The sequence below is a fragment of the Scomber japonicus genome, chromosome 13 (genome assembly GCF_027409825.1).
Source record: "Scomber japonicus isolate fScoJap1 chromosome 13, fScoJap1.pri, whole genome shotgun sequence".
Classification (NCBI taxonomy): domain Eukaryota; kingdom Metazoa; phylum Chordata; class Actinopteri; order Scombriformes; family Scombridae; genus Scomber; species Scomber japonicus.
In genome coordinates this window covers 4,428,810-4,440,312 of record NC_070590.1, presented here as the reverse complement: position 1 = coordinate 4,440,312, position 11,503 = coordinate 4,428,810, and the positions used below count along the sequence as shown (strand labels likewise).

The following is an 11,503-nucleotide window of genomic DNA, read 5'->3' as shown; positions in this document are numbered from 1 at the left end:
TCTTTATTTAGTTCTACTACATGACTTATTTGTAGTTTTGTTGAGTAGGGAGAAAAAGTCATTGTGGAGGAGGGGCTATGGTATTTTGTACAAACTTTAATAAAAATGTGAAATTCTCAAAACACAAACATGTTTTCTTTTGTATCTTGTAGTATTTCTCCTCTGCCTCTCAGCTCATATTCATTTATCGTCTGTCTGTTTGTTGTTTGTTGTTGTATTTGTTCCTCCTCTCAATGAAAGAGGTTGCTTCCTAAAGTTATTTCAATGTAAGTGATGTGGGAACAAATACAGTCATTGTTTAGTGCAAAAGTACATTTTACAGATCAGAGCACACACATGTGCACACATGTCCCCTATTTTGGAATCAAAATCAACTTTAAAATATGCGCATGGACAAACCTCATATCCCACCGATAGCCCATTATGTAACCTTGGCACTCTATAGTGAGCAAAACCAATGTTTCGATCCAGTATTTTCACATTCACATGTAGGTTGAAAGTGAAATTTTGAGTCCAAACCTTCGACAGCTCAGTTGGTAGAGCAGAGGACTGTAGGTTAATAAATGACAGGTGTCCTTAGGTCGCTGCTTCAACTCCCACTTAATCAGTGGGACTTAACAACAGATGGTGCAATACCTGGCAGACCTCAATGTTGTATCGCATAGCATATCATGTTCCCTTTGTGTGGTGCTTTCTCAATGACTTTTAGTGGATTCTTAATAGGTTTATCATGAAAGTTCTTGGTTTCCTAAAAACAATCAGGTTGTGGAGGTGGCTGTTTTTCATGGTCAACCCATAATGTCGTTTTCCAAACGGAAATTGATGGAAAACCACTTTCTCTTTTCACTTCCTCACCCTTCGATAGCTCAGTTGGTAGAGCGGAGGACTGTAGGTTGATAAATGACAGGTATCCTTAGGTCGCTGGTTCAACTCCGGCTCGAAGGAGGAGTTTTTCATCACTGCCATGTTCTACTAGGAAGAATTTCAATGCAATTGCTCCAGAGATGGCTGGTTTTGTCACTTGATCAGTGGGACTTAACAACAGATGGTGCAATACCTGGCAGACCTCAATGTTGTATCGCATAGCATATCATGTTCCCTTTGTGTGGTGCTTTCTCAATGACTTTCAGTGGATTCTTAATAGGTTTATCATGAAAGTTCTTGGTTTCCTAAAAACAATCAGGTTGTGGAGGTGGCTGTTTTTCATGGTCAACCCATGATGTCGTTTTCCAAACGGAAATTGATGGAAAACCACTTTCTCTTTTTAGCTCCTCACCCTTCGATAGCTCAGTTGGTAGAGCGGAGGACTGTAGGTTGATAAATGACAGGTATCCTTAGGTCGCTGGTTCAACTCCGGCTCGAAGGAGGAGTTTTTCATCACTGCCATGTTCTACGAGGAAGAATTTCAATGCAATTGCTCCAGAGATGGCTGGTTTTGTCACTTGATCAGTGGGACTTAACAACAGATGGTGCAATACGTGGCAGACCTCAATGTTGTATCGCATAGCATATCATGTTCCCTTTGTGTGGTGCTTTCTCAATGACTTTTAGTGGATTCTTAATAGGTTTATCATGAAAGTTCTTGGTTTCCTAAAAACAATCAGGTTGTGGAGGTGGCTGTTTTCATGGTCAACCCATGATGTCGTTTTCCAAACGGAAATTGATGGAAAACCACTTTCTCTTTTTACCTCCTCACCCTTCGATAGCTCAGTTGGTAGAGTGGAGGACTGTAGGTTGATAAATGACAGGTATCCTTAGGTCGCTGGTTCAACTCCGGCTCGAAGGAGGAGTTTTTCATCACTGCCATGTTCTACTAGGTAGAATTTCAATGCAATTGCTCCAGAGATGGCTGGTTTTGTCACTTGATCAGTGGGACTTAACAACAGATGGTGCAATACGTGGCAGACCTCAATGTTGTATCGCATAGCATATCATGTTCCCTTTGTGTGGTGCTTTCTCAATGACTCTCAGTGGATTCTTAATAGGTTTATCATGAAAGTTCTTGGTTTCCTAAAAACAATCAGGTTGTGGAGGTGGCTGTTTTTCATGGTTAACCCATGATGTCGTTTTCCAAACGGAAATTGATGGAAAACCACTTTCTCTTTTCACTTCCTCACCCTTCGATAGCTCAGTTGGTAGAGCGGAGGACTGTAGGTTGATAAATGACAGGTATCCTTAGGTCGCTGGTTCAACTCCGGCTCGAAGGAGGAGTTTTTCATCACTGCCATGTTCTACGAGGAAGAATTTCAATGCAATTGCTCCAGAGATGGCTGGTTTTGTCACTTGATCAGTGGGACTTAACAACAGATGGTGCAATACCTGGCAGACCTCAATGTTGTACCGCGTAGCACATCATGTCAACTTTGTGAGGCGCTTTCTCAATGACTTTAAGTGCATTCTTAATGGGTTTATCATGAAAGTTCTTGGTTTCCTAAAAACAATCAGGTTGTGGAGGTGGCTGTTTTTCATGGTCAACCCATGATGTCGTTTTCCAAACGGAAATTGATGGAAAACCACTTTCTCTTTTTACCTCCTCACCCTTCGATAGCTCAGTTGGTAGAGCGGAGGACTGTAGGTTGATAAATGACAGGTATCCTTAGGTCGCTGGTTCAACTCCGGCTCGAAGGAGGAGTTTTTCATCACTGCCATGTTCTACGAGGAAGAATTTCAATGCAATTGCTCCAGAGATGGCTGGTTTTGTCACTTGATCAGTGGGACTTAACAACAGATGGTGCAATACGTGGTAGACCTCAATGTTGTATCGCATAGCATATCATGTTCCCTTTGTGTGGTGCTTTCTCAATGACTCTCAGTGGATTCTTAATAGGTTTATCATGAAAGTTCTTGGTTTCCTAAAAACAATCAGGTTGTGGAGGTGGCTGTTTTTCATGGTCAACCCATGATGTCGTTTTCCAAACGGAAATTGATGGAAAACCACTTTCTCTTTTCACTTCCTCACCCTTCGATAGCTCAGTTGGTAGAGCGGAGGACTGTAGGTTGATAAATGACAGGTATCCTTAGGTCGCTGGTTCAACTCCGGCTCGAAGGAGGAGTTTTTCATCACTGCCATGTTCTACTAGGAAGAATTTCAATGCAATTGCTCCAGAGATGGCTGGTTTTGTCACTTGATCAGTGGGACTTAACAACAGATGGTGCAATACGTGGCAGACCTCAATGTTGTATCGCATAGCATATCATGTTCCCTTTGTGTGGTGCTTTCTCAATGACTCTCAGTGGATTCTTAATAGGTTTATCATGAAAATTCTTGGTTTCCTAAAAACAATCAGGTTGTGGAGGTGGCTGTTTTTCATGGTCAACCCATGATGTCGTTTTCCAAACGGAAATTGATGGAAAACCACTTTCTCTTTTTACCTCCTCACCCTTCGATAGCTCAGTTGGTAGAGCGGAGGACTGTAGGTTGATAAATGACAGGTATCCTTAGGTCGCTGGTTCAACTCCGGCTCGAAGGAGGAGTTTTTCATCACTGCCATGTTCTACGAGGAAGAATTTCAATGCAATTGCTCCAGAGATGGCTGGTTTTGTCACTTGATCAGTGGGACTTAACAACAGATGGTGCAATACGTGGCAGACCTCAATGTTGTATCGCATAGCATATCATGTTCCCTTTGTGTGGTGCTTTCTCAATGACTTTTAGTGGATTCTTAATAGGTTTATCATGAAAATTCTTGGTTTCCTAAAAACAATCAGGTTGTGGAGGTGGCTGTTTTTCATGGTCAACCCATGATGTCGTTTTCCAAACGGAAATTGATGGAAAACCACTTTCTCTTTTTACCTCCTCACCCTTCGATAGCTCAGTTGGTAGAGCGGAGGACTGTAGGTTGATAAATGACAGGTATCCTTAGGTCGCTGGTTCAACTCCGGCTCGAAGGAGGAGTTTTTCATCACTGCCATGTTCTTCGAGGAAGAATTTCAATGCAATTGCTCCAGAGATGGCTGGTTTTGTCACTTGATCAGTGGGACTTAACAACAGATGGTGCAATACCTGGCAGACCTCAATGTTGTACCGCGTAGCACATCATGTCAACTTTGTGAGGCGCTTTCTCAATGACTTTAAGTGCATTCTTAATGGGTTTATCATGAAAGTTCTTGGTTTCCTAAAAACAATCAGGTTTTGGAGGTGGCTGTTTTTCATGGTCAACCCATGATGTCGTTTTCCAAACGGAAATTGATGGAAAACCACTTTCTCTTTTTACCTCCTCACCCTTCGATAGCTCAGTTGGTAGAGCGGAGGACTGTAGGTTGATAAATGACAGGTATCCTTAGGTCGCTGGTTCAACTCCGGCTCGAAGGAGGAGTTTTTCATCACTGCCATGTTCTACGAGGAAGAATTTCAATGCAATTGCTCCAGAGATGGCTGGTTTTGTCACTTGATCAGTGGGACTTAACAACAGATGGTGCAATACGTGGCAGACCTCAATGTTGTATCGCATAGCATATCATGTTCCCTTTGTGTGGTGCTTTCTCAATGACTCTCAGTGGATTCTTAATAGGTTTATCATGAAAGTTCTTGGTTTCCTAAAAACAATCAGGTTGTGGAGGTGGCTGTTTTTCATGGTTAACCCATGATGTCGTTTTCCAAACGGAAATTGATGGAAAACCACTTTCTCTTTTCACTTCCTCACCCTTCGATAGCTCAGTTGGTAGAGCGGAGGACTGTAGGTTGATAAATGACAGGTATCCTTAGGTCGCTGGTTCAACTCCGGCTCGAAGGAGGAGTTTTTCATCACTGCCATGTTCTACTAGGAAGAATTTCAATGCAATTGCTCCAGAGATGGCTGGTTTTGTCACTTGATCAGTGGGACTTAACAACAGATGGTGCAATACGTGGCAGACCTCAATGTTGTACCGCGTAGCACATCATGTCAACTTTGTGAGGCGCTTTCTCAATGACTTTAAGTGCATTCTTAATGGGTTTATCATGAAAGTTCTTGGTTTCCTAAAAACAATCAGGTTGTGGAGGTGGCTGTTTTTCATGGTCAACCCATGATGTCTTTTTCCAAACGGAAATTGATGAAAAACCACTTTCTCTTTTTACCTCCTCACCCTTCGATAGCTCAGTTGGTAGAGAGGAGGACTGTAGGTTGATAAATGACAGGTATCCTTAGGTCGCTGGTTCAACTCCGGCTCGAAGGAGGAGTTTTTCATCACTGCCATGTTCTACGAGGAAGAATTTCAATGCAATTGCTCCAGAGATGGCTGGTTTTGTCACTTGATCAGTGGGACTTAACAACAGATGGTGCAATACGTGGCAGACCTCAATGTTGTATCGCATAGCATATCATGTTCCCTTTGTGTGGTGCTTTCTCAATGACTTTTAGTGGAGTCTTAATAGGTTTATCATGAAAGTTCTTGGTTTCCTAAAAACAATCAGGTTGTGGAGGTGGCTGTTTTCATGGTCAACCCATGATGTCGTTTTCCAAACGGAAATTGATGGAAAACCACTTTCTCTTTTTACCTCCTCACCCTTCGATAGCTCAGTTGGTAGAGCGGAGGACTGTAGGTTGATAAATGACAGGTATCCTTAGGTCGCTGGTTCAACTCCGGCTCGAAGGAGGAGTTTTTCATCACTGCCATGTTCTACGAGGAAGAATTTCAATGCAATTGCTCCAGAGATGGCTGGTTTTGTCACTTGATCAGTGGGACTTAACAACAGATGGTGCAATACGTGGCAGACCTCAATGTTGTATCGCATAGCATATCATGTTCCCTTTGTGTGGTGCTTTCTCAATGACTTTTAGTGGATTCTTAATAGGTTTATCATGAAAATTCTTGGTTTCCTAAAAACAATCAGGTTGTGGAGGTGGCTGTTTTTCATGGTCAACCCATGATGTCGTTTTCCAAACGGAAATTGATGGAAAACCACTTTCTCTTTTTACCTCCTCACCCTTCGATAGCTCAGTTGGTAGAGCGGAGGACTGTAGGTTGATAAATGACAGGTATCCTTTGGTCGCTGGTTCAACTCCGGCTCGAAGGAGGAGTTTTTCATCACTGCCATGTTCTACGAGGAAGAATTTCAATGCAATTGCTCCAGAGATGGCTGGTTTTGTCACTTGATCAGTGGGACTTAACAACAGATGGTGCAATACGTGGCAGACCTCAATGTTGTATCGCATAGCATATCATGTTCCCTTTGTGTGGTGCTTTCTCAATGACTTTTAGTGGATTCTTAATAGGTTTATCATGAAAGTTCTTGGTTTCCTAAAAACAATCAGGTTGTGGAGGTGGCTGTTTTTCATGGTCAACCCATAATGTCGTTTTCCAAACGGAAATTGATGGAAAACCACTTTCTCTTTTTACCTCCTCACCCTTCGATAGCTCAGTTGGTAGAGCGGAGGACTGTAGGTTGATAAATGACAGGTATCCTTAGGTCGCTGGTTCAACTCCGGCTCGAAGGAGGAGTTTTTCATCACTGCCATGTTCTACTAGGAAGAATTTCAATGCAATTGCTCCAGAGATGGCTGGTTTTGTCACTTGATCAGTGGGACTTAACAACAGATGGTGCAATACCTGGCAGACCTCAATGTTGTATCGCATAGCATATCATGTTCCCTTTGTGTGGTGCTTTCTCAATGACTTTCAGTGGATTCTTAATAGGTTTATCATGAAAGTTCTTGGTTTCCTAAAAACAATCAGGTTGTGGAGGTGGCTGTTTTTCATGGTTAACCCATGATGTCGTTTTCCAAACGGAAATTGATGGAAAACCACTTTCTCTTTTCACTTCCTCACCCTTCGATAGCTCAGTTGGTAGAGAGGAGGACTGTAGGTTGATAAATGACAGGTATCCTTAGGTCGCTGGTTCAACTCCGGCTCGAAGGAGGAGTTTTTCATCACTGCCATGTTCTACTAGGAAGAATTTCAATGCAATTGCTCCAGAGATGGCTGGTTTTGTCACTTGATCAGTGGGACTTAACAACAGATGGTGCAATACCTGGCAGACCTCAATGTTGTACCGCGTAGCACATCATGTCAACTTTGTGAGGCGCTTTCTCAATGACTTTAAGTGCATTCTTAATGGGTTTATCATGAAAGTTCTTGGTTTCCTAAAAACAATCAGGTTGTGGAGGTGGCTGTTTTTCATGGTCAACCCATGATGTCTTTTTCCAAACGGAAATTGATGAAAAACCACTTTCTCTTTTTACCTCCTCACCCTTCGATAGCTCAGTTGGTAGAGCGGAGGACTGTAGGTTGATAAATGACAGGTATCCTTAGGTAGCTGGTTCAACTCCGGCTCGAAGGAGGAGTTTTTCATCACTGCCATGTTCTACTAGGAAGAATTTCAATGCAATTGCTCCAGAGATGGCTGGTTTTGTCACTTGATCAGTGGGACTTAACAACAGATGGTGCAATACCTGGCAGACCTCAATGTTGTACCGCGTAGCACATCATGTCAACTTTGTGAGGCGCTTTCTCAATGACTTTAAGTGCATTCTTAATGGGTTTATCATGAAAGTTCTTGGTTTCCTAAAAACAATCAGGTTGTGGAGGTGGCTGTTTTTCATGGTCAACCCATGATGTCGTTTTCCAAACGGAAATTGATGGAAAACCACTTTCTCTTTTTACCTCCTCACCCTTCGATAGCTCAGTTGGTAGAGCGGAGGACTGTAGGTTGATAAATGACAGGTATCCTTAGGTCGCTGGTTCAACTCCGGCTCGAAGGAGGAGTTTTTCATCACTGCCATGTTCTACGAGGAAGAATTTCAATGCAATTGCTCCAGAGATGGCTGGTTTTGTCACTTGATCAGTGGGACTTAACAACAGATGGTGCAATACGTGGTAGACCTCAATGTTGTATCGCATAGCATATCATGTTCCCTTTGTGTGGTGCTTTCTCAATGACTCTCAGTGGATTCTTAATAGGTTTATCATGAAAGTTCTTGGTTTCCTAAAAACAATCAGGTTGTGGAGGTGGCTGTTTTTCATGGTCAACCCATGATGTCTTTTTCCAAACGGAAATTGATGAAAAACCACTTTCTCTTTTTACCTCCTCACCCTTCGATAGCTCAGTTGGTAGAGCGGAGGACTGTAGGTTGATAAATGACAGGTATCCTTAGGTAGCTGGTTCAACTCCGGCTCGAAGGAGGAGTTTTTCATCACTGCCATGTTCTACTAGGAAGAATTTCAATGCAATTGCTCCAGAGATGGCTGGTTTTGTCACTTGATCAGTGGGACTTAACAACAGATGGTGCAATACCTGGCAGACCTCAATGTTGTACCGCGTAGCACATCATGTCAACTTTGTGAGGCGCTTTCTCAATGACTTTAAGTGCATTCTTAATGGGTTTATCATGAAAGTTCTTGGTTTCCTAAAAACAATCAGGTTGTGGAGGTGGCTGTTTTTCATGGTCAACCCATGATGTCGTTTTCCAAACGGAAATTGATGGAAAACCACTTTCTCTTTTTACCTCCTCACCCTTCGATAGCTCAGTTGGTAGAGCGGAGGACTGTAGGTTGATAAATGACAGGTATCCTTAGGTCGCTGGTTCAACTCCGGCTCGAAGGAGGAGTTTTTCATCACTGCCATGTTCTACGAGGAAGAATTTCAATGCAATTGCTCCAGAGATGGCTGGTTTTGTCACTTGATCAGTGGGACTTAACAACAGATGGTGCAATACGTGGTAGACCTCAATGTTGTATCGCATAGCATATCATGTTCCCTTTGTGTGGTGCTTTCTCAATGACTCTCAGTGGATTCTTAATAGGTTTATCATGAAAGTTCTTGGTTTCCTAAAAACAATCAGGTTGTGGAGGTGGCTGTTTTTCATGGTCAACCCATGATGTCGTTTTCCAAACGGAAATTGATGGAAAACCACTTTCTCTTTTCACTTCCTCACCCTTCGATAGCTCAGTTGGTAGAGCGGAGGACTGTAGGTTGATAAATGACAGGTATCCTTAGGTCGCTGGTTCAACTCCGGCTCGAAGGAGGAGTTTTTCATCACTGCCATGTTCTACTAGGAAGAATTTCAATGCAATTGCTCCAGAGATGGCTGGTTTTGTCACTTGATCAGTGGGACTTAACAACAGATGGTGCAATACGTGGCAGACCTCAATGTTGTATCGCATAGCATATCATGTTCCCTTTGTGTGGTGCTTTCTCAATGACTCTCAGTGGATTCTTAATAGGTTTATCATGAAAATTCTTGGTTTCCTAAAAACAATCAGGTTGTGGAGGTGGCTGTTTTTCATGGTCAACCCATGATGTCGTTTTCCAAACGGAAATTGATGGAAAACCACTTTCTCTTTTTACCTCCTCACCCTTCGATAGCTCAGTTGGTAGAGCGGAGGACTGTAGGTTGATAAATGACAGGTATCCTTAGGTCGCTGGTTCAACTCCGGCTCGAAGGAGGAGTTTTTCATCACTGCCATGTTCTACGAGGAAGAATTTCAATGCAATTGCTCCAGAGATGGCTGGTTTTGTCACTTGATCAGTGGGACTTAACAACAGATGGTGCAATACGTGGCAGACCTCAATGTTGTATCGCATAGCATATCATGTTCCCTTTGTGTGGTGCTTTCTCAATGACTTTTAGTGGATTCTTAATAGGTTTATCATGAAAATTCTTGGTTTCCTAAAAACAATCAGGTTGTGGAGGTGGCTGTTTTTCATGGTCAACCCATGATGTCGTTTTCCAAACGGAAATTGATGGAAAACCACTTTCTCTTTTTACCTCCTCACCCTTCGATAGCTCAGTTGGTAGAGCGGAGGACTGTAGGTTGATAAATGACAGGTATCCTTAGGTCGCTGGTTCAACTCCGGCTCGAAGGAGGAGTTTTTCATCACTGCCATGTTCTTCGAGGAAGAATTTCAATGCAATTGCTCCAGAGATGGCTGGTTTTGTCACTTGATCAGTGGGACTTAACAACAGATGGTGCAATACCTGGCAGACCTCAATGTTGTACCGCGTAGCACATCATGTCAACTTTGTGAGGCGCTTTCTCAATGACTTTAAGTGCATTCTTAATGGGTTTATCATGAAAGTTCTTGGTTTCCTAAAAACAATCAGGTTTTGGAGGTGGCTGTTTTTCATGGTCAACCCATGATGTCGTTTTCCAAACGGAAATTGATGGAAAACCACTTTCTCTTTTTACCTCCTCACCCTTCGATAGCTCAGTTGGTAGAGCGGAGGACTGTAGGTTGATAAATGACAGGTATCCTTAGGTCGCTGGTTCAACTCCGGCTCGAAGGAGGAGTTTTTCATCACTGCCATGTTCTACGAGGAAGAATTTCAATGCAATTGCTCCAGAGATGGCTGGTTTTGTCACTTGATCAGTGGGACTTAACAACAGATGGTGCAATACGTGGCAGACCTCAATGTTGTATCGCATAGCATATCATGTTCCCTTTGTGTGGTGCTTTCTCAATGACTCTCAGTGGATTCTTAATAGGTTTATCATGAAAGTTCTTGGTTTCCTAAAAACAATCAGGTTGTGGAGGTGGCTGTTTTTCATGGTTAACCCATGATGTCGTTTTCCAAACGGAAATTGATGGAAAACCACTTTCTCTTTTCACTTCCTCACCCTTCGATAGCTCAGTTGGTAGAGCGGAGGACTGTAGGTTGATAAATGACAGGTATCCTTAGGTCGCTGGTTCAACTCCGGCTCGAAGGAGGAGTTTTTCATCACTGCCATGTTCTTCGAGGAAGAATTTCAATGCAATTGCTCCAGAGATGGCTGGTTTTGTCACTTGATCAGTGGGACTTAACAACAGATGGTGCAATACCTGGCAGACCTCAATGTTGTACCGCGTAGCACATCATGTCAACTTTGTGAGGCGCTTTCTCAATGACTTTAAGTGCATTCTTAATGGGTTTATCATGAAAGTTCTTGGTTTCCTAAAAACAATCAGGTTTTGGAGGTGGCTGTTTTTCATGGTCAACCCATGATGTCGTTTTCCAAACGGAAATTGATGGAAAACCACTTTCTCTTTTTACCTCCTCACCCTTCGATAGCTCAGTTGGTAGAGCGGAGGACTGTAGGTTGATAAATGACAGGTATCCTTAGGTCGCTGGTTCAACTCCGGCTCGAAGGAGGAGTTTTTCATCACTGCCATGTTCTACGAGGAAGAATTTCAATGCAATTGCTCCAGAGATGGCTGGTTTTGTCACTTGATCAGTGGGACTTAACAACAGATGGTGCAATACGTGGCAGACCTCAATGTTGTATCGCATAGCATATCATGTTCCCTTTGTGTGGTGCTTTCTCAATGACTCTCAGTGGATTCTTAATAGGTTTATCATGAAAGTTCTTGGTTTCCTAAAAACAATCAGGTTGTGGAGGTGGCTGTTTTTCATGGTTAACCCATGATGTCGTTTTCCAAACGGAAATTGATGGAAAACCACTTTCTCTTTTCACTTCCTCACCCTTCGATAGCTCAGTTGGTAGAGCGGAGGACTGTAGGTTGATAAATGACAGGTATCCTTAGGTCGCTGGTTCAACTCCGGCTCGAAGGAGGAGTTTTTCATCACTGCCATGTTCTACTAGGAAG

At 42.8% G+C, this 11,503-nt stretch overlaps 2 non-coding genes across 2 annotated transcripts; both read left to right on the top strand.

The window, feature by feature from the left end:
* The first annotated feature begins 10,957 nt into the window (after nt 1-10,957).
* trnay-gua (transfer RNA tyrosine (anticodon GUA)) lies at nt 10,958-11,047 on the top strand. The gene is given in 2 exon segments: nt 10,958-10,994; nt 11,012-11,047. It is a non-coding gene; the product is annotated as a tRNA-Tyr (tRNA).
* A 331-nt stretch (nt 11,048-11,378) lies between these two features.
* Nucleotides 11,379-11,468, top strand: trnay-gua (transfer RNA tyrosine (anticodon GUA)). The gene is given in 2 exon segments: nt 11,379-11,415; nt 11,433-11,468. It is a non-coding gene; the product is annotated as a tRNA-Tyr (tRNA).
* Nucleotides 11,469-11,503: the final 35 nt, after the last annotated feature.